The 24,088-nt window shown below is 38.5% G+C and overlaps 1 protein-coding gene and 1 long non-coding RNA gene across 14 annotated transcripts in view; one reads left to right on the top strand and one right to left on the bottom strand.

The window, feature by feature from the left end:
• LOC128101831 (uncharacterized) overlaps window positions 1-24,088 on the bottom strand; it is a 246,304-nt gene that overhangs the window by 57,733 nt on the left and 164,483 nt on the right. For 6 of the 10 annotated variants that reach the window (XR_008215208.1, XR_008215205.1, XR_008215200.1 and 3 more), the window contains one exon: window positions 862-938. This is a non-coding gene — a long non-coding RNA (uncharacterized LOC128101831). The remainder of the gene's footprint in view (window positions 1-861; window positions 939-24,088) is intronic. The other 4 variants (XR_008215202.1, XR_008215207.1, XR_008215206.1 and 1 more) reach the window with 1 other exon arrangement.
• Scn9a (sodium voltage-gated channel alpha subunit 9) overlaps window positions 1-24,088 on the top strand; it is a 157,403-nt gene that overhangs the window by 19,362 nt on the left and 113,953 nt on the right. The window lies entirely within an intron of this gene.

Genomic DNA, 24,088 nt, shown 5'->3' with positions numbered 1-24,088 from the left:
AACCTCAAAGTAGAAGTGGTTACAATGGCGGTGGTGTGAAGTCTTGTAGCCACGGGAAAAGTTTTGTTCATTCAATTTAATTAATGGAACACATTTATGGACAAAAGTCACCGTTAACCCGAAAAACAAAAACAGATTTAAAAAATATGTGCATCTTTTACAACAAGGGAGGGAAAAAGGGAATTTTATTACTATGGTAAGCATTCTAAAACTTATAATAAATTAGAACCCTATTTTAAGAACATATAAAGCTGCACATAGAGCACAAAAAGAGAAGCATAAACATCATCTAAAGCTATGAAAAGATCCCAGTGTCACTCACAAAAAAATGCCGAACCTGCTTTCATAAATTATTTTATTAATTAAGTGTATTTGTGTTTTATCTGCATGTATGTCTATGCACAACATGTGTATAGTACCAGCAAAGGCCAGAAGAGGGCATTAGATCCCATGGAGTTAGAGTTAGGGACAGTTAGCCTCTACATGGGTTATGGGAATTGAGCCTGTGCTCTTAAACACTGGGCAATCCTACCAAATCCGGCAATCTGCTTTTAAGTAGGTTCCTATTTTTCTCAATTAATTACTGTCATTAATTTGCCACCAAGTTTGATTTTTTTCAACTTCATTTAGTAGTTAGATCATACCCTACACATGTGAGCTAGCAATTCCACTGCAGTTGCCTAGCCATAGAAGATGTGTTGGAAAGATATTTGCACTCCTGTGTGTATTGTACTATAATCAAGAATGATAAGGCATTAAAAATCTGTTCTCTGGTAATGAAATTTTACATAAGGGCACCTTTGAAGGTTTAGACGTGGTGAATTCACAGATTATTCCTCCCCAACCCCCAGTCCTACAAACCTCCATCACCTTGTCTTCTCTTGTCCACAGCAGAGACAGATGGATCAGCCAGGGAATTCTCCAGCAGTGCAGCTTCTCTGAAACCACAGAGTCAGGAAATGTAATGAGAGTGCTCAGCTGAAGCAGGGCAAGAGCCTTCCTAATGGGGTGCTGTGACTTGAGAAATCACATCCATTAGATAAACTGATTAAATATGCATCAGTCCTTTGGAAGGGAGTCATGCAGATATCAGATATCACAGCAGCACAATCCCATGTGCTCCACCTAAAAGGAGTGTGTGGTTGCCTCTGATGTGTATTGTTTTTCAGTACCTCAGTTCAGCTGCTGAAAGCTGATTTTCATGCGAAATCACACAGTTGATGGTTTCCTGTGAACTATAAGTAAAAAGCATTTGTGTCTTGATAAAAATCACAAAGGAAATGCTTTGGACTAGTTCATCACCATGCTAACAATGTACTTTTGCTTTTAATTATTGTTGTTGTGCTTTGTGTTGTCTTTTAAGATAGGATCTCATGTAGCCTAGGCTGCTCTCAAACATGTGTTGCTGAGGCTGATATTAAACCACTGATCCTCTTGCTTCTGTCCCCCATGTGCTAGGATCCTAAGGACATACCTCCACACCTAGAGGGGCTTTGTTGTTCTTTATGCTTTAGGCACTTCATATTTCAAGTCATTTTGTTAAATGCTTACCCTGAAAACCTTTATGTCCAAAAATTAGACTTTTAAAAAGCTTAGAAATACATATCTTAAATATATGATTATAAAAAATAGAAGTGTGTCAAATACAAATTAGTTAGCATTTCAAATAACCCCCTTAAAATAATGTTTAAAATTTGTAGATATGAAGAAATGTTGCTATCAAAAGAACATTTATAGTCCCAGTCATTCCTTTCTTCTCACATTAGCCCACTTGCTATTAACCCCCTCAAGAGTAAATTCAGGCATGTACAATTTCTTTTTGGAGTGAATAACCTTTTATTTTTCCTCCCAGTGCCCATCAGCAACATCAGGAAGATGACTGACAGAGAATATGTTTGCCAGTTTGGAATCACAGACAATACCAGCATGTTAAAAGTGTACTCATAAGATATAGTTTTATACCTTCATTTAAGACAAGTTTCAGACAGTTCAATTTGATCTCTCAGGAGATAATAAATTACTGAAAGTAATTGTTATTTAAACTGTTTTATTCGTGATTTTTAAGGCATACCCTCAGACACAGCCATCCCTTTCTTCTAAACAAAACACCTCCCCGTATTATCCAATGTGTATACTCTGAATTTATCAGGCTTGAAGGAGTAGACTTCTGAGATCTTCCTTTGCTGGGTCTTCTGAGTCAGTTGTAGTGATACTTCCTTTCCCAGGACCAAGTAGAGCACAGGGGCAGGAGGCTGGTCGATCTGATAGCCTGGATGATTGAAATCATAGGGGCAGAGGGAGGCCTGCCTGATAATCTCTCTGCTTACATAGTAACATCAAATCATTCCCTTACGATTTATATCTAGAAAAGAGATAGAATACATCGTACTTTATACTTCAAGGAAACTTACTACAAGGAAACTCAGCTTCCCAGGAACTGGGATTATTGGTGTGTCCTACTGTGCCAGCCTGAAATATTTCTATAAACATGGCCATCATAGGTTTATACATTGTACTATCCCAGTTGTCTGCATAGTGTTTCATAAAATTAAGTCCTAATCTGTCATATACAGATGGTGTTCTACTTTGCACTATTGGTACCATCTAACTTTCTCTGACATTAGAAGTATTTTTTTAATATTCTTAAGTTACAAGATGGTGAGAAATTCTCAGAATACTAATAAAATATCTGATTCAATGCAGAAGTTGAAGCAAGTTGAAGAAAACAGTTAAAAAATAAAAAAAAAAACACAGAGAAATTTCTGAATTGTGTGACTTCTTGGTATCACTAGGGGCTTTTGCAATGAATTACTTCTCATTTTTATATTTCTTTCTTATGAAGTAAGAACTAGAGAGAGATAAATTAATAAGTAGTGGATGCTGACCAGGCCTTGTGTGCTGTATCATCATGTAATTTAAGGCTGGATAAGATGCCTACAGGATGAAGAGAAAGCAGGGAGGTTTTTGTTGTTGTTGTTGTTGTTGTTGTTGTTGTTCTTGTTTTGTTTTTCTTTTTTTTTTGGTTTTATTTATTTTTCTCTCATAAATTACATGCAAACTTCAGTTTCCCCTTCCTCCTCTCCTCTCCTTCTAGTCCTTCTACCTCATTTCCCCTCTCCTTCAGATCCACTCCTCCTCCTTTCCCTTCAGAAAAGGGTAGGCCTCCCACTGATATCAATCAAAATGGCATATCACATTATCATATGACTGAGCACATCCTCTCACATTAAGGCTGGATGAGGCAACCCAGTAGGAGGAAAAGGGTCCTGAAGCAGGCAAAAGAGTCAGAGACAGTCCCTGCTCCCACTGTTAGGAGTCCCACAAGGAAAGCAACCACAACCAGAACATACATACAGAGGACCGAGATCAGTCCCGTGAAAGCTCCCCGGCGGTCAGTTCAGTCTCTCTGAGCTCCTGTGAGCCCTGGTTAGTGATTCTGTGGGCCTTGTTTGCCTGGTGTCCTTGACAGCGCTGACTCTTACAAGCCTTCCTCACCTTCTTCCCCAGGACTCCCCAAGCTCCCACCTCATATTTGACTGTGGGGTCTCTGCATCTGCTCCTATCAGTTGCTGGATGGAGCCTCTCTGATGATGATTATGCTAAGCTCCAGTCTACGAGTATAGCAGAGTATCATCAGGAATCACTTCACTGACTTTTTTTTCCAGTCGTGTTTGGTTCTATCCTAGGTCTCTAGGTTATCAAGCCTCTGGTTCATGGACACCCAGGCTGTCTCAGCTGTGGGCTCCCTCTCGTGGTGTGGGTCTCAAGTTGGATCAGTCCTTGATTGGCCATCCCTGTAAGTTCTGAGCTACCTTTACCCCAGCACATCTTGTAGGCAGGACAAATTGTAGATAGAAGATTTTGTGGCTAGGTTGGTGTCCTAATCCCTCCACTGGAAGTCTTACCTGGCTACAGGAGATGGCTGGTTCAGGCTCTGTATCACACATTATGAGGAGTCTTCATTAAGGTCACCCTCATATATTCCTGGGAGTTTCCATTGCACTAGGCTTCTACCTCGTCCCTGAAATGCTTCTCCCCCAATTCTAGTCATCATTCCCCCAGTACTCCTTCCACCCCCCTACCTGATCCTTCCTGTTCCCATCCTCATCCAGCCACAGTCCACTCATGAAATTTATTCTATTTTCCCTTCCCAGAGAGATCCATGCATCCTCCCTGCATGGGTCCTACTTGTTATCCTCTCTGGGTCTGTGGATTATAGAATCCTTTATAGCGAATATCCACATATAAGTGAGTACATATTGTGTTTGTCTTCTTGGGTCTGGGTTACCTCACTCAGGATTATATTTTTTAGTTCCACCCATTTGCCTGCAGATTTCATGATGCTATTTTTTTTAACAGCTGAGTAAATATTCTGTTGTTTAAATGCATCACGTTTCCTTTATTGATTCTTCAGTTGAGGGACATCTAGGTTGTTCCCAGTCCCTGGTTATTATGAATAATGCTGCTATGAACATAGTTGAATAAGTGTCCTTATAGAAGGATGGCGTGTCCTTTGGGTATACACCCAGGTGTGGCATAGCTGGGTCTTGAGGTAGATTAATTTCCATTTTTTTTTAAGAAGCTGAAAGGCAGCATTGCTGAATTACAGTGAGAGTAATTGCTTCAGAGACTTAAAAGGAAGGAGTCATGGATGGATGACTTGGTCTTGAAGAATGACCATGAATCCTCTCTGGGGCAAGACTTATAATTCAGGACCCAGAGTTTTGGATGAGCTGGTGGGAGTGCATAGCTAGGAATAAGGCTGAGACCCCAAGTGTAAGGCCTTTGTGGTTAGTGCCATACTCTTTGACTTTTAAACACAGACCTGACATAGTTGACTGTTTTAGCTGCCCCTCTGACAGGAAAGTATGTCCAATGGACATAAGAAAAAGAGAAATTGGAAATCCCGAGACTGAAAGACTATGATGATAGTTCAGGGGAGAGACAGTCCGATAATGAACCAAAATGAACGCCTCTGTGGTAGGACTATTTAGAGATGATGACTGAATCCTTGAGCCTCTACTAAAAGGATGGTATTTACCATTTCTAACACTATCTATTGATAATCATGGTGGTAAAAGTAGGTAAAAAAAAAATTACAGCTTGCTGAACTTCAAGGGCACATTTAAGCTATAAAGCAGGTGCTTTTCACATGTAGATATTGAATGCCTTTCACTCTTGGTTTATAGGAACCAGTCCATCTGGCAATCAATAAACAATTACAGACGGGAAAAGGTGAGATATTGCTCACTTTCTGTGCCTCATGATTCATTGCTCCCTGAGGTGCTTCGTGAGAGTCATAGCTAGTTAAAAGTTAGTTAGTTTCTTCGAGTTTGCACTGAGTTTAGATCCCCATCATCTTGCTCAAGTATAAGGCTTAGTCCATACAGAATATGTTTGTGACAAGTTATAAATTCACTGTGTAGATTCAAATTCTGAGATTTGGGTTAGCTGGAGCTCTAACTCCTTCAGTCTGAAGCATATGAAGGATAGGTCTAGAAAAGGACCACCCATCAGTCAATTCAGGTACTTCAGACACTGATTCCTGGATTTATTTTCAGTGTTGTAATGTATTGTGACTTCACATAAAGCATTAATGTTTTACAACTCTGAAAAAAAATGATGGAATCATACCAATAGTGCCACAGGTATGCTTTCAGCATTAATTGGTTGATTACAAAACAGTTGAGAGAGATTCTAAATCACACAGAACTCAAGGATTTTCATCTCAACAGGGGGGCATCCTTCACAGCAGTTTAGTAAACCAGGAGAAACGAAACCCATTTGTGACCAGCTTCCTAGACTCTAGGACCTAGAATGATTGCCTCCTTGAAGAAGTCTGTCTTTGGGTGGCAAACGCTTTCTGAGAGCAATTGTTTGTGAACCCTTGGACACAGCACAGTAGCATAGCATTACCCTCATCTGTGCTTATAAGGAGTCACTGGATTTGATAAAGTATTTTATTTTGAGCCATGAGACAGAAGTGTATGGGGAGACTACAGAAGACTTAAAATGCAAGATCTTGGAGGAGATTATAGAAGGGGGTCTGGGTATGGGTCAAGAGGTAGAAATATGGAGAAGAACACTATCTGAGCACGTAGATTATTTAGCAGTACTAAAACATCTTATCTTCTCAATTCAGTCTAACCATGCAAACTTTGTAAAGTGTGACATACAAATAACAACACTCTGGTATGAAGGAAAGTGACAGAGATGTGGACGGCTCAGTTCTACTTAACATTCCTTATTCAATTTTCCATTTGAAACACTCAGTTTTTCAGGCAGAGTTCTACCTAATGTAAATGTGAATAGTTTTGTCTCAAAACTATTATACAAGAACTGGTGTGTAGCCCAGGGATAGAATGCTTGGCTGGCATGGCAAAGGTCTGGGTTTGAGCTATAGCACTATTAAAACAATAGCAACCAACTATGATGCAGAGGTCTTTTTTCCTATATTTTCACGTCTGAGTTTCTCCTCTGTTGGACTCTTAAAATATTATCAGAAACAATGTGCATTATTATGATATCTTATGTATCACATTTCTGTTCAGAGAGCTGGATTCCCAATCTAAATCCATGATACCAGAAGAACAGTGGTCAGTCTCTTTGCATCTGCATGATGTTCAGTTCCTTTCCAGTTACTTTGTGTGTTAAATAATAATGGATGCCTCTGCAGTCCCTTAGGTCACTAATATGCTTGGCTTTGTTGTCAGGGTAGCAGCTGAACAATATCTTTCACAAACAGGTGTTGATTTTTTTTTCCATCTTGGGCAGGCATCTCACATTCATTAGGATAAATGCCTCCAGAGGCCATTTTCATGTCATGATAATGCTCAAGCAGGATATACTTCACAGTGTCTAATATAGTTTTTGTTGCGTGTCACTGGATTATTTTATATCATTAAAAGCCGTAGTATAAGCTAGAACTTTGCTGAAATGAATAAAAGGTATTTAGTTTTCCTGAGGCAATACTGGATGCTCTGTGAGAAACGCCAAGTCATGGTGGATGCACTGTGGGGAGGAAAACAGGATCCATGACAGTAAGACCTTTACTCTCAAACTTTGAAATGAATATGAGTTCTCAGTGATGAGAGGATTCTCACAATGAGGTATTCAATTTTTAAATGTCCTCTGATGAAGCCTACAGACATTCTGAAGTATTGACCAGGGCAGAAGAAAGATAATGAGGTAGGCCATAAGTAACTTTGCATGTCATATTTGTTATTTCTTTACAAAGAAGGGAGACGAATTGCCTCTAATGTGGCACAGTTTTACTGCAAAGGTCCTGAGATGCAGAAATATAAGATACTTATTACCTGTGTGGTAGGGCAGTGTTTTCTGCTTGAGGTTTTTCAAGGCAGATGGCAAAGGTTCCTTATTCTGCCAATCCCAGGAGCAAGTCTCACAGTCTTCCTGGGAATGCCTGATAGTAACTTAGTGTACAACATTCTCAGGAATCAGTGGTGATGCTGGGGTCCTGGGATTGGCTCAGGGCTCTTGAGTAGCATAAAATTTTGTTTTGTTTTGTTTTGTTTTTCGAGACAGGGTTTCTCTGTGTAGCTTTGCGCCTTTCCTGGAACTCACTTGGTAGCCCAGGCTGGCCTCGAACTCACAGAGATCCGCCTGGCTCTGCCTCCCGAGTGCTGGGATTAAAGGCGTGCGCCACCACCGCCCGGCTAAAATTTTATGCTTATGGTTAAACATGCTTTTTGTTTTAACAAGACGTCATATTTAACATTAGAAGATATTCTCATAAGACAAGAATTGAAAGACACTAGATAGACATCATCCACTTTTGTGGTGGGGGAAGATTTTGGTAGTTATTGAAAATAAGACTAATGAGCCAGGTATAGTGTCTCCTACTTGTTATCCCGAGTCTTAGTTCCTATTGCTGTGAAGAGACATCATAACCAAGCAGCTCTTATAAAGGAAATCATTTAATTGTGGTTGGCTTACAGTTTCAGAGATCTAGTCTGTTATCACGGTGGAGAGCAGTAGGCTGACAGACAGGCATGTTTCTTGAGAAGGAGCCAAGAGCTTTACATCCTGGTCCTCCGGCAGCAGGTAGAGGGAGACACTGAGTGTGCCCTGGGGTTTTGAAAACTCAAAGCCCAGTCCCAGCAACACACCTACTCCAACAAGACTCTACCTCCCAAATAGGACCACACCTCCTGCTCCCTCCCAACAGTCCACCAACTGAGAACCAAGCACCCAAATGTCTGAACTTATCAGACTAATCTGATTCAAACCAACACACTCTGCTTGTGTTCTTTACAGTTTGATTAAGGTTCCTTTGTTACTGGTTTACTTTATAATTTGCGCACATCACAAGACAGTCGCAATATAGTCATAAAATACCCTAAATATATCTCCTTTTCTTCAAGATAGGGTTTCACTATACAGGAACAGATGGTCTAGAACTCTCTATATACTCCAGGCTGACATCAAACTCACAGAGATCCACCAGCTTCTGCACGTAGAATGCTAGGACTTAAGCCGTAGAGCACCACACCCAGCCCTGGATATGTCTTTAAACTATATAGTCTATGGAAGAACTTTGGGATGCACAAAATTACTTATTCTGTGTCAGTGGGCCGTCTGCTGTTCTACTGCATGTGTGAAGAGCTGCAGTTGCTACTTATTCCTCCAGATGTCTTATATGGAGGCTGTGGTACTTTAGCTTCTGGAATAATTGGGGCATATTCACAATAAAATCAAGACGAATCTAATTTGTCAATTTTATGAGGTTTGAAATGTGGTCAAAGCTTGCTTTTGGTGCCTGGAGAAAAAAGAAAATGTTTACCAAGGTAACAAAGGCCATGACTCAAATGCTGTCAGCTGAGAGCCTCTGCTCCGCATCCAATGGAGAGAAATTGGGTTAGATGACCTCCTCCCATGGATTTTGGACTTTCTTATCATAAAGCACAGCTATGACATCAGCGATGGAAATTCCCATTTCTTAACTTGTTTATATTTGAGTGACTATACAAAGAATTTTCGATGGATTTTCAGAAAATACACATGAAGAAATATCACTAAAAGGAGATTTAAAATAAATCAGATATTTTTAGAAGAGAGAGAAGTCAAAGTAGCAAGAATTTCCAGTTTTGTAGTGATGTGGTGGGGTGTGAAATGTTGGTGTGATGACTATGTAGCTGAGATAATTGAATTTATGCTGATTTTTTTTGAACAAGCACAGGAGAACTAAGTTTGAAGATCTTTAATGTCAAATAGCTAGAAGATTTGCCTAAACAGTGTAGGAAACTGTGGCTCTTCAACTTCGTAAAACGCCATTTCACCCTTTATTTTGTAGTTTCTCATATTTCACATTTGTGTTAATTCCTAGGTGACAGTTTGTATCTTTTCTTTAGAAGTTTATTGTTATTAGCTTCAAACCAAATAATAATTATTAAAGAGCCTTATAACATTAAAAAGATTCAAATATATGTTCATTTATTCTGAGTGGTGCAGTATGGCTAATTCTCTATGCCATGCTAGTTTGTCTGACTGGTACAAGATGCTACTGGAGACACTATGAAGGATGGACAGCTGAAGGAACATTTGTCATTTTCTCCATGGAAACACATGTTCTTCTAGACCAGCAGTTCTCAACCTGTGGGTCATGACCCCTTTGGAGTTGAACATCCCTTTCACAGGGGTCATCTAAGACCATAAGAAAACACAGATTATATTTACATTATAATTTATAGCAGTAGCAGAATTACAGTTATGAAATAGCAACGAAAATAATTTATGGTTAGAGGGTCACCATAACATGAGGGACTGTTTTAAAGGGTAGCAACATCAGGAAGGTTGAAAACCACTGTTTTAGACATTTCTCTAGGACTCTACCTAGTTGTCTCTCACAAGCATAGAGTTGACATCATTTTAATGTTTTCTGCATGTTGAGGATGTCTTGAGTCCTTCAATTATTTATATTATAAAGATTCTACATTTAAGCAGAATATTTATATACACCATCTGCTGCAATAAACTCAATGACAGCTAGAGAAGACGGGCACTGTTGTCATCTTCACTATTTAGAAAGGCTGTGGTTTAGAGATGTAAAGACATGCTGCCTCACATGACCAGGAAATGGTAGCGTTGGAAAACAAGACAAGGTCTGCCTCCTTCATAGTGCCTAACACTATAATGTGTCCCTCCAATACAAAGACTTCCTCTTAGGTGAGTTTCACATAAAGGGAAAAACCCTTGAAAAAGAAAGAAATTGCTTCCCATTTCCAGAACAAACATCTGACAGGTATTTTATACAAATCAGGAACTTGTATTTAAAACACAGACGTTCCTAGTGCTATAAAACACTGGAGAGATGATTTGGATGGAGAGATTATTCAGTGGTTTAGAGTATTGTTGCTCTTGCAGAGGACACAGGTTCAATTCCCAGCACCCACGCGGAAGCCAACAACCATTCATTACTTCAGTTCCAGAGGATCTAAGGCCTTCTTTCGATCTCAGTAGCTACCAGACATTCACATAGTGCACATAAATTCATGCAGGCAAAATAGTCATACCCATAAAATGAAATAAATTAATCTAAAAAAAGAATTTAGAAAATCAGTGTGTGTGAAGTGGCTTGAGATTGTGGCAGCTCTTTAGATGATTATACCTTGTTTCCTTTTCAGAATAAGGCATCATTTAGAAATCTAATTGAGTTGCCATAAACCTATACTTTTGTTCTATAAAACTAGAGAATTATATGACAAAAATTATATAGATTTTTTTCTTCAACAACAAAATTTAGCTTATAATCATTTAACATAATAAGATTTTTCATCTGCACTATATTACTTATTCATTTTTTATATGCTACAATGTTTATTAAGGAGAACATTAAAATTATTATTATGCTGAAAATGTGAATTCTAAACTCCAATGCTAAACTCTGTTTATTCTAAACTCTGTTTGCTAAAATCATTTCTGGAGTCTGAAGATACAGGTCATCTCTACATACAGATACATGCAAACACATTTTCTCTGTAGTTTGGTGACTGATGCATTAGCAGAACCTATAAACAGTGTTTAAATATTTGAAAGCATAGTCTATATTATCCATAGTTAAATTTTCATACCTAAGATGAGCTATAAAACAGTTTAATTTTGACATTTGTCTTTAAAATTTTCCATTTTGTACATTTGAAATAAGTATCTACTATTTGTACTATTGAGTCTTAATTTAGAGAATGTACACTCATCTATTAGGGCATGCTCATTTTGTTTGTATTTTTTTTTTGTTTTTTTGTTTTTTTGTTTTTTCGAGACAGGGTTTCTCTGTGTAGCTTTGCGCCTTTCCTGGAACTCACTTGGTAGCCCAGGCTGGCCTCGAACTCACAGAGATCCGCCTGGCTCTGCCTCCCGAGTGCTGGGATTAAAGGCGTGCGCCACCACCGCCCGGCTTGTTTGTATTTTTAATTGTTATTTTGTTGCTAAAGATGAGACTAAAATTATCAGAGACTCCAAACATTAAACACTATAACTATAAAATCTTCACTGACACTAATAGAATTTAAATGCATGATACTGTAATTAAAGTTATGAAGTTTGAGACAGTTAATGGCAAGGATTGAAAATGTAACCATATGATTATTATCATCATAAAGAAAGGCAAGAGAACTAATGGCCCTAATTGAGCATGGCTATGGAACAATGGTTATGGCCAAGTCTGTGCAAAAAGTGAATGAACCAGAACCCGTCTCTATGATATTGACTGAATAGAATTTAATTTGAAGGGCTTTCATTCTTCACAAAAATGAAATAATGTATTAGTTCAGAATGACTTTAAAATAAGTGCAATGAACTAATAGTACTACATGGGCTTATAAAGGTGTGCTTGCCTCTATACATTTTTCTTCTGTACTTGAATGGCATCATTGTTCTCCAATGTTAGGTACAATACCAACAAAATGACTTTAAACCAACAAAGAACACAACCACTACTCTGCTATTATCTGATAAATTTTTATGACACACACTATAGCGTATGTCTGAGACATTTCCTGTTCCTTGGTCATGTTATGCTAAAGGTATGTCTACAAAGCAATATAATAGGCCCTAGTATTCTCAATTCTAAGGCCTAGCCTGTCTTCACAGTTCCTGACTGAAATGACAAGTTAATGTTATTGATGGAATGATTATGGCTCAGCTTCCTTGAGACACAAACTATTAGTGGAAAAGCAATAAGACAATAATATGGGAAGGAAGCAGCAACTCATGTCCGTGGTTATCCTCTCTTCTCCTTCTCTCTGCATTGGACCATAAACAAAAGCAGTACAACAGCCACTAATTATAGGAAACCTTTTAGACTTTTTGTAATTGGATCTATAATTTTTCCCATAGCAACTGTGAACTAAGACTTCATTCACAAACCAGGGCTAGTCCATTCCCTGGAGTTTTTACCTTGTTCCTCTGTAGAAGCTTAAGGACACCCAAGTAGATATTTATGTATACTGGTGAGTTGGTGCTTGATTCTTTTGGGTTATTTTTTTTAATCTGTCTTCCTTCTTCCTTCCTTTCTTTTCTTCCTTCTTTCCTTTTTCCTTCTTTCATTTTTCCTTCCTTCCTTCCTTCCTTTCTTTCTTTGTTTCTTTCTTTCTTTCTTTCTTCCTTTCTTTCTCAACTGTATGTCTGATGTTTCTAATTATTTCATTTTAAACAGTATGAAGTGATAGAGCTCAGCTACTGGAGCTCAAAGCTCAAAACTTGACTTCAAGTTTGTGCTTCATTTTTACTAGAACAGGACTTGGTGGTCAATACGGAACTTTATAAATATCAAAGCCAGATGTTGACTATTTTCAAGTATGTGTCTATTCATCTTGATGTTGACATTTTTTAAATATGTGAGATGTCTATTCATTTTCTCTTTCAGAGCATTGCTATCTATGAAGAAGCTATGAAAATAATAAGCTAAAGATAACGTTATATTTTATATAGGTAGGAATTCTCATTATTGCTAAATGTTTTTATTTTTCTCTACAAATGCCATCCTATCCACATGCATGAATAATGAAATCATCTTATTTTCCATGTTTAATAATCAAAGTTGTAGTTGTTTTCATAAAAAAGCAAATTAATTAAGAAGTGTTTCCTAAGGAAACAATTCCACAGACAATATAATAATATAGCAATGTCATCCAATAATACAAAGACCATTAGTAAAAACAAGCTACACAGCTGATAATTCTTGATAAACATGAGCATGTCAAGAAATAAACATGGTATATTAGAAGGCCACTTGTATATAACCAGAAATATTACTTTTACAGTATAGAACAGAGAACCAGCAGTGTGAAAAAGAGAAATTCAGACTGGACCAGAAGGATCAGTGGAAAGACCGTTTGGTAAATGTACTTCCTCTTGTGTTAACAAGCCAATGTTTAGATACAAGGCTGGGAAGAAAAAAATATTCATGCATTGAGTTGTCAAGTATATTTTCTTAAAGTAAATCATTCAAAGTTAAAAAGTCCCCAAAGTCTGTTCTGTTTCCTTCATGTTATTTAGAATATTTTGTCTTCATTTTCATTGTGGGGACAGGTTGCTCATGTGCTTTCTGTTCCAACAGCTGTAATACTATAGACTGAAAAAGAACGCTGAGTTCTTTCTTTTTAAAAAATTTTTAAAAAGCAAAGTTCATTTTTGTTGAAGAATACAGAGTATCTGGATGCTGGGGAGACAGAAAATGCAGTATCCTTAAAGACAGTGGCTGGCCATTGTCAGAGTGTGTTAAAGGGAGGAGAGGCTTCAGAAGAGACTCCTGTGGGCTGGAACTGTAGCTCAATTGGTAAAGTGCTTACTTTGCGAGCACAGGGACCTGATTTTGACCCTCTGGAAATCACATTTTTAAAAGTTGGGCATGGTAATAATCCCAGCGTAGGAAGGTAGAAACAGGAGGGTCCCTGGGAAAGGGCTTCCAGGGCTTATCATTTGCCTTCTTTCCAAAGAACCATCCAAGCAAGCCATCCCCAGCCTGCAGTGTCGTGGCAAAGTTCTCGAGCATCTGAGAGGTACATGGCTGTGGAAGTTTACACACATGATGTAGAGTCAGTGTTGAACTTCTGATTCTCCAGCTGTATCATGCAGCCTCCCTAGATAGTAGGCTTCAATTTAAGAGAATGCCAAGGGAACACTGTGTGTATTTATATACTGAGGTTCTCATTTGATTTCCTTCGTACCATTTTATTTCACAGATGTTATCTAATTTAAATTTTGACCTATCGTGTTAAGGCACTTTTTTGTTATGATTTATAGTTTGACTTTTAGCAGTGCTCGAGATAAAACCCAAGGCCTTGCATGTGTTTGGCAAGTACTCTGCCACTGAGCTGTCTCCAGCCAGTTAACAGTGATTTTTACACTAATAATCAACTCTGCTTTGCAATGCTAAGCTTTATGATTAAGAGACCTGTGAGGCAGGGGCTAGTTTAGATACAAGGAACTCAATATTTTGTTGTTAATGAACTTGCTCATTTTAATCTCAAAGCTTTTGTGTGAAAATAACAGATTGGACCTTCTCGTGAATCTTTCAAAATTCATTGCATTTAAGGGCAGGGGCACATGACAGTGCAAGGATGTATGGAAGGGTTACAGTTTAACGAAATTCTAAGCGATTGTATTCCCCTCTCAAAGCTTCCCATCGTTCCCCCTCCTCTCACATATTTTTTGCATAGTTTTAATTAAAGTGGGGAAGACACAAGTTAGAGATTATGTTGCTGTCACTAGAAGGCTATTACGTAGGTAATGAGTCTTTTCTGTGCCACATTAGCTATCAGAGGTTTGTGATTACTTGTCCATGCCCTTAAGGAAGTTAAAAACAACTTGCTTGTCATGTTAAATTTGAGTTTTAAAGAGCAGTGAACCAGAAATTCGGCTTAAACAAACCGACAAAGTGTGGCTTCTAGATTCCTGATGGGCAGGCATTATTTGATTAAATTTCTAGGGATTGTTTTATTTAATTATAAGAGCAGCTCATCAAACAAGTTAGTCACTGATTGAATTTCTAAACTCAGGTCTGTTGAGTAAAACCAAATGAGTCATTTTTCCTACTCAGGAAAAATCTTCAATGATTCAGATGCCAAGACCTTTATGACAAGTAAATATTCCAGGCCATACGCGCCTGGACCATAAACTTTTATACACAGAGAAATTCCTGGTGTTATATTAAGTATTTTCCTATACAGGACAAGAAATAGCTGATCTTTGCTTTAGTTGTTGCTTCATTACCTATGACACACTTAACTTAAACAAAGCATCCAACCCTCTAAGTGACACCTGTTTCCAGGCAAGCGGACTGAAAAGCTTGACTTCAATTTCTTTTAAGAACTCATTAGGTACAGAAGTGGTTTGCAGTGGGTGGATTAGTGTGTTGTATAGATTTGATCTTACTGGCATAAACCAATGTAAAGGGTGAAGATAGACTGAAGAACATTAGCAAACATTACCCCTAAGCAGAGTTTTCAGTGCTTGTCATGATGAAACGTTCTTGAAACAGAATTTATCTAGAATGTTAACCAGCTTTTTCATTCTGTTGACTCCCAAATGAAAGTTTCATACAATGCATCTGTGCCTGATTGAAGGATTTAATTGTTATAACCTTTAAAACACTATAATATCGAATGGTAGATCTTAGCATGAATATGAAGCAAGGTCATTCATGCTTGAGATAGGCTCAATATGGAAACAGTTGATTCTCTATAACTTAGATTTGGCCATGGGAAATCACAGAGGGCTCTTAAAATATTTTTTAGTGTTTTCCTTTTAAAATATACGGTGCATTCTAAAAGATTTCCTCGTCTAAAAAGGCCAATGGTTAAATTTTAATGTTGACTTTATTGAACACTGTTCCTTTCAGGACAATGAACTTGAAAATTACAGGCTGTGATTTGCATATCAAGTCACGATGGTTCATAGTTATTGAACCTCAGGAGGGAGTAGTCTTAGTGTGTCTGGATTTTCATTTCGAGGCCATAAAATAGAGTTGAGTGATACGTTGTTTATGTCATTGCTGTGACAAAATCCCTGGCAAAAGAAACTTAGTAAATTCATTTTGGTGACAATTCCAGGGGATCCCCATCGATCGTGGTAGGGAAGGCAAATTGGGAGGAGTAGGAGGTGGCTGGTCATGTGGCCACAGCCAGGAAGCAAGCAGTGATTAATGCTTGTGCTCAGCTTCCCTTCTCCTCTTTATTCAGGCTTGGATCCCAGCTCATGAAAGAGTACCAACCATATTAATAGTGGGAGTCCACACCACAAGTGGCCTGATCTAACTGGTTCTAGACAGACATGCCCAGAGATTCATTTCTTGGTGAGTCTGAACGCCATCAAGTTGACAACCAAGATTAATCATCACATGTGGGACAGACGGAAAAGTGTCAGTTAAAAAAAGATAATTTGCTTTAATTTTTGTATATATGAGAAGTTGGCTCGTGTTTGTATGTGCTATGTGGGAGTATTAGTTAATTACTATCTTTAGCAGGGGGTGATAGTACATACTTATAATTCCAGGACTCAGTGCTCAGGAGTGAAAAGGAGGTGAGGACATAGGAAGAAAGATCATGAGTTTGAAGCTTGTCTGGGCTGAAGAGAGAGAGCAGAGTGGGGTGGAGGTAGACTCATAGGTATAATCCTTTGATTCTCTTGCAAGTAAAAATTGCTGTTTTTCTGTGCCTCTGGGCTTCCTTCAGGTAGTGCCAAAGTTATGGTCCCTTCTTGATTTATGATTGTATTACGTTATGGGATTGTTTTATAGTCCTCTATTTTATAAGCTTATTAAAATATGGCCAAAGAGCAGAGAACAATTGATGGTGGCATTCCTGGCCCTACATGGAAGTTCTATCATCCACTCCTAGTCACTGAGAACATTACAGAAGAATGGGCAGAAAGATTGTAAGAGCCAGAGAATGGAGAGAAATGCAGCAAAAAGAAGTCTTCGGGACATGACACAGTCATTGCACACAAGAATTCATTGCAGCTGTGGTTATCTGCATAGACCTGAATGTGACTGGATCAATCAACATTCATCATGAATAAGAGAGGAGTCCTGAGACCACACTCCTCCCTGAGGGACTACTGAGAGTTAATGGCTGCTGGGGAAGTGACTGTCATTTTTGTCAGTTGTGTAGCCTCCAACCCAGGCTTTGTCAAGTAATGCCAACTAAACTCAGAGGATCACACACAGTTAAGACATGACGGTGGGATGGGGACTTGCTGCAAAGAAGGATATGAAAAAGATGCAGTAAATAAAAAAATGAGGTCTGGGAGTCAGGGACCACGTTTGCTCTTGTTACGATAATCTGCTCTTTCCCACTCTCATTATGCTTCTTATGAGAACAGGTCTTGTTATGTAGTACGGGCTAGCCTCAAAATTGTGATTCTCCTGCTGTAGTCTCCAGAGTGTTGGGATCACAGGTATGAGCTGTATTATAACTTACTCTTAAAGAAAGAGGGGTCCTGCCAAGTTCAACAATCCTTGCTAAGGGCAGCATCCCAGTGACTTAATTACTGTCCACATCTCTTAAAGGTTTTGCCATTTCTTACACTACCCCGTTGGGGAGTGAGCCTTTGGCATATGAACTTTTCCAAAACAAACCATATCCAACTCCTAGAAAACTGGTTGCCCACAATTTTCTTATAAAAAAAGGGCTGGGTGATGATGAGTATCAAAATATGCATTTCCTGTTTTGTTCCAAATAATTAATGAAATGTACAGATTTTTTATTTTCAAAAATCACTCTTATTATGAAATAATAATGTTTTATTAAATAATTATTTATAGGCACCATTACTTTTACTGAAAACAAATTCTGATATACTAAAAAAATTTCAGAAAAATCAGAGTAATTTAAATGAACATTTTAGACAAGAAAAGCATGTTAGAGATTATCATCAAAATTTTATATTTTCTATATGAGGTAACTGGCATTAGGGCAAGCTGGGCGACCTGCTCAGGGTCTCAGAGGTAATCAAAGTGGTGAGGCCGACCGTGATTATAAATGACTGAGGCTCAGAAGACATTCTCTCCACTACATTAAGATGGGCATTATTGACTAAAGGATCTTGTGTTTTGCACTTTGCTTCTCTGAAATGAACATTAGACTATAAATATTTTAGCATTAATGCTAATCTGATGGCCTTTTTCTTTTTAAGCTTTCTACATGGAAAGAAAAACTCTTGCAAGGTTGCTGATGGTTTGCACTGTAGAAGTGTGTCTATACACCATTGTTAGGTTGCTTGTGGATGATTTGCACTGTAGAAGTGTGTTTACACACCATTGTTAGGTTGCTTGTGGATGGTTTGCACTGTAGAAGTGTGTTTATACACCATTGTTAGGTTGCTTGTGGATGGTTTGCACTGTAGAAGTGTGTTTATATACCATTGTTAGGTTGCTTGTGGGTCGTTTGCACTGTAGAAGTGTGTTTATAAGCCATTGTTAGGTTGTTTGTTGGTAAATTGCTCTGTAGAAGTGTTTTTATAAGCCATCTTTAGGTTGCTTGTGGATGGTTTGCACTGTAGAAGTGTGTTTATAAGCCATCTTTAGGTTGCTTGTGGGTGGATTGCTCTGTAGAAGTGTACTTATACATAATTGTTAGGTTACTGTTGAGTAGGTTGCACTGTAGAAGTGTGTTTGAACATTATTGTGAGGTTGCTGGTGGTTTGCACTGTAAAAGTGTATTTACACACCATCTGTTAGGTTGATGGTGGGTTGTACTGTAGAAGCCATTTGATAGGAATTCAGAGGATGTTTCCATATAAGGATTGTGTAGTGTTTCCATAGTTTAACCAGATACCTAATTAACTCTTGATGAACATGACATATCATGCAAATAATATGATCAGGTAACTATTTTTGTTGTGGAGTTAATAAGTTTTAAATGGCATCAACAATGTGTGTAGACATTGTGATTTATATAGGATATAAAATAGACTTGGTACATCCTTGTCTGGCAGAAGTGACAGACATTTAAAATGTCTCCGTGGAAGAGATTACAGTCTCAAGAAAATGTCTAAACCAGAATAGGTGCAGTAAATTCAGTGTCCTGAGCATAGAGAGAAACAAAAACACAAAATGAGAAGTGTTCCTTCCTTCCAAACTTAATTGACTCCAAATGTTGGTGATGATGCCAAGACAAATAAGAACTATTGACATAAAAGAATTACTTCCCCCAGGAAAGAAAAAGTCCTATGTCCCCTGGCATTGCATCTGCTTTAGACGTGTCATTGTGGCCATCCTGCCACTTTCTCCCACAAATGGATTTATGCCTTACAAATTCCTGCTTGGTAGATCCAGGAGCTTCAAGACTCTTGGAGAAAAATGTTAACTGTGCCTTGTTCCTTCTCCCTGGCAATTCAGTCTTTCTGTTAATTACCAGTTCTATTTCCTTGGGCATAGTAATAATCGCTTCTGCCAATATATTACTAAGTTGCCCTGTCTATGTTAACAGTGGCTTCTGAGATAGAGAGGATTTTGCTGATCAAATCCACCACTCCTGGTTCTGAAATTCAGAACACAAAATATAAGGAGAAACCGAATTTCCACAGTCTTAGAGTATCTTCTCAAAGGTACTTCATAACATTCATTACAACTGTAGTGAGGGAAGCTGGAAGTTTCTGATTAACCCCAGTTTCTAATATAAACATCTTCAGGAACATGGCTGACAGAGCTCATCAGCTACTTTATATAATTCATGTAGGATATGAATTTCTACAATACTCCTACAAAAAATTCAAAACCTTATTCCTAAGATGAAAAACAACTATAAAAATCCAGACTGATCATTATTTCACAAAACTAATTGCCTTCTAAACTATCCAGGTGGTGAAAATAAAAACAAAACACACAGAGAGAGAGAGAGAGACAGAGAGAGACAGAGAGACAGAGACAGAGACAGACAGAGAGAGAGACAGAGAGAGAGAGACAGAGAGAGAGAGAACTAGCAAGATAGAACAATTGAATGCAAAGAAAAACTGGTGAAGTTCAGGTAAAGCTTTCAACCAGAGTAGTAACGGTTCGCTAACATTAATTTCCTATTCTTGATAATTATGCTATTTTTTACATAAGTGGTATCATTATAAAATGGTATGTAGCATTTAAGGAATTTGTATACTATCTTTATTCACATCTTGAATAACTAAAGCTATTTTAAAGTAAAAAATTTTTTTAAAAGTTCAGGCAATAGAGAGACTGCTCCATGGTTACAACAGCATACTGTTCTTGAAAAGGACCTGAATTCGGTTCTCAGCTTGCATAAATATATAGGACCATTCACAATTGCCTGTAATGTTAGTTCCAAAATATGACCTCTTCTGGCCTTTATAGGTGCTTCACATAACACCCTACCCAACACACACACAAACATATACACATAATTAAAAAAATAAAAATAAACAAATAAAAATCAAAGTTTGGTGGCCGAGGAGATGCTCAGTGGGCAAGAAAACTTTGTGTAAATGTGAAAGGATCTAAATTCAGATCCCCAGCACCCACATAAAAAGATGAGTTAAAAAAAATGGGACAGATGCCTATAACCCAGCATTGTGTGGCAGAGACAGACAGATCCCAAGAGGCCAGTGGCCAGCCACCCTTGCCTAAACATGGAGCTTTACTTTTATTGAGATACCCTGTCTCAAAAAATAAAGTGAAAAGCAATAGAAAAAGATAATAGATTCCCTCCTCCATCATCTGCATATGAATACACGGGATTACCCCCCTATACATAATAAATATATGACAAAAATATATAACAAAATCAGAGCTTGTCGAGAAAAGCTAACAGATGCTAAAAGTGTAGCAAGTACTCTTATACATATGTGCAGCAGATGGTCTGTGATATTAACACTTATTATGATCCACATATAAAGGATATTGGAAGGTAAAATTGGCTGAGATTTAACACTCTGTGACATGGGAGAGGTACAAATGCACGATCATGTCATCTTACTCCAGTCTCCTTAATGAAATGATTCCTAATGGCATCCATTCTCTTTTCATGGGAAATTGTTACAGTGGAGAGTGGTTCATGAGAATTACACAGCTCCTCAGTAGGACAACTCCTACACCTGCTCTATATGGGGTGCATGTCATTATATTTAGATGGATGGCCTTAGCTTCATGAATTACTGCATAATTGCTGAGAATATTCGGTTGAAGGAGGACATCTGAAACACTTTACCAGAAAGCTGCGATAGATGCTGGGTGGAGGGCTTCCCAGGAATCCACAGAGCTCTCATCCCGTGCCTTTCTTTGTAGGTTGTCATGTATTGATGTTCACTTTGTTCCCTTTGCTTGGTTACTCACAGTTGTCTTAGTAGAAGTAATAATTAAAGCAATTGTAATAATAAGTACTCATTGAGGGCCCCTAGGCCCAAGTACAGTTTTAAGTGATTTATGTGCACAAACATTTAACTCTCTGGCCTATTTGTATACCCATTTTGCAGATGAGTAAATGGAGACATGTTAGGAAATAAATTTGTAAGTAGGCAGCTCAGCTTGTGTTTCCCATACTTAGATATTCTAGCCCATCATATTCTGTTGAAATCTGACTTATCTTCCCTATGTGCCGGGAAGCTAGACCAAGCAAGCAATGAGAATTGAATATGAAACCTACATTGTGGCAGTATCAAGTGTAAAAGGCCCGCAAGTGTAATTAGGATCTAAGCCTAGCTTCTCAACCAGCAGGATTGGAGTCTTTTAATTCTTTGCCAGGATGGAGGTAGCCGTTTTGGTAGGATGTTTGGCTGCTACCCAATAGACAACCATAGAAGCACTCCTTCCTCACTATTCCCATACAAGTTGGCCAGATGTCTCGTTTACATGAGACAAGGTGATGAGGCATGATTCATTTAATGTTTGTATCCTGCACCCTGCATTTTTTTTTTTTTTTTGGTTTTTCGAGACAGGGTTTCTCTGTGTAGCTTTGCGCCTTTCCTGGAACTCACTTGGTAGCTCAGGCTGGCCTCGAACTCACAGAGATCCGCCTGGCTCTGCCTCCCGAGTGCTGGGATTAAAGGCGTGCGCCACCACTGCCCGGCTTGCACCCTGCATTTTTGCATTTTTAACGTACCCTAAATTTCCTGTAGTCACATATCAGTTCAGTGAATTAGAGAAGTGTGGCAAATCTACTTCTCTGCTCTAGTAATAGTGACTTAAGTAACATCCTTAGTATGAACACACACACACACACACACACACACACACACACACACACACACACACACACGCACAATTTGTCTGTCTAAAACGTATGATCTCTCCTGCAGACTGGTTTAAGGTATCACTGAAAGGATGTGTTAGGCGTCACTGGGGGCTGGGGCTAGCCAGATGGCTCAGCTGGTAATGACACTTGCCTCCAAGCCTGAAGACCTGAGCTTGATCCCTAGAACCCACATGGTACAAGGACAGAACTGACTCCTCCTGCAAGTTAATCTTCAGTTGACATTATCTGCACGTCACTTATGCTATTTCATCTTTACCGATGAAATAAGCTTTGAGCCAAGTCTTGTTTCTTATACTAGGGGAGTCTGAGATTACAGACACCTAGGAATAGACTCTAAAGACTCTGTGAGGCTTTCCATTTCCTATTCCATGATAAGACAAAGCTGCACTGACTAGCTTGTTGTCTGGAAAATTGAGATCACTGAGGACAATTAAATGAGAGACAAGCCTGAAGACAAAAGGAAGGCTGGAGGCCTGCAGCAGATGTGGAACAACCTTAGGAAGGAAGCATCACAGAAGGAGTCAGGGCACTCCAAGTGAAGAACCAGCTGGTTTCTCATCTCCCCCTGACTGAGCCTTCCAGAGTCCTGGTCAGGTGTCTTTCCTGGGTGCTCTGGCTGCTCCCAGGTGGCTGGATCTCTGTGATTGTTTACCTGCCCACATTCCCCAACAGACTGTAATCTCCAGGGGAGAGGGACTAAGAAAGTCTTTTTTTGTATTTGTGTCTCCAGCATCTGGCTTTATGTTTGGTACCTAGCAGACTATTTAAAATAAAATTTGCTATACACACAAACACAAAAATAAAAATCACAAGAAGTAAAACAACAAAAAATACACATAGCTAATCGTTTGTGATGCTTTGAGATGTGATACTAGCCCTTTAAATGTCTAATTATATTCCAAACCTCTATTACTATACCTTAAATATGCATAGTAAAATGTGGTTTTTTGTAAATGTTGGTGGTGGTACATGATGACACCAACCTGTGTTGAAGGCAATTTATAGACAGAGTTAGAGGATCATGAATTAAACATCATTCTACTCCTAAAATGTAATATATAATAAAATAAAAATAAAATAGAATGAAAATTTTAAAGGGAAACCAGAGTCATACAAGTCCAAATGTTTTGTCTTTATGTGTAAAACTTGATGAGGGTGACCTTAAAATCGGGACTACTGTTTCCCTGCCTTAGCAATTGTGTAATAAGGGACTGGCAATGTACAATGTGGGAAAACATACATATCATAAAAAATATATAGTCCCTTGAAATCTTCACAAATGAAACAAACCATGTACTCTGTTCTAGATAAACACACAGACCTCCACCACTTTAGACTATTCCCTTTCCCACTATTAGTCTGCAATGCCAAGACTACAAAGTCTACAAAATCAGAAGACAAGTCTACCTTGTTCCAGACACTGTTACAGTCTAAGGATACACTTTGCTGGAGGCATCTAATTAAAAATTGCTTTAGTGAAGCTATATAATATCTGTGGACAGTAGTTAAATGGAGACATGGATGGGGAGTATCCCCCTCTCATCGGGCAACCTTCCCATGAGGGAATAATGATGAGGGATAATAAGGAGCTAGTGTCCAAGATGGTAAGGAGGAGTTAATCTAACTGAAATTACCATCCTGATGAGTCATACTGGTCAAGTCTATGGTAAAGACAGGTGGTTATTTGATAAACAAGGTTACATTGTATCTAATTGTTCACTTCTGGTGCCATTGTAAAGTTAAAAGCAAACTGAAATGTTATACTGAGGAAAACAAGGGTTACTTATAGCTTGATACAACTGGTCTAACCCTAGACTCCTTACTCCAAACTTAAGTTTGGGATAATTTTAGGTGAGATTTGGGCTGAC

Source organism: Peromyscus californicus, unplaced genomic scaffold (genome assembly GCF_007827085.1).
Source record: "Peromyscus californicus insignis strain IS unplaced genomic scaffold, ASM782708v3 Scaffold_7__1_contigs__length_154581171, whole genome shotgun sequence".
NCBI classification, from domain to species: domain Eukaryota; kingdom Metazoa; phylum Chordata; class Mammalia; order Rodentia; family Cricetidae; genus Peromyscus; species Peromyscus californicus.
This window is presented reverse-complemented; position numbering and strand designations above follow the sequence as displayed.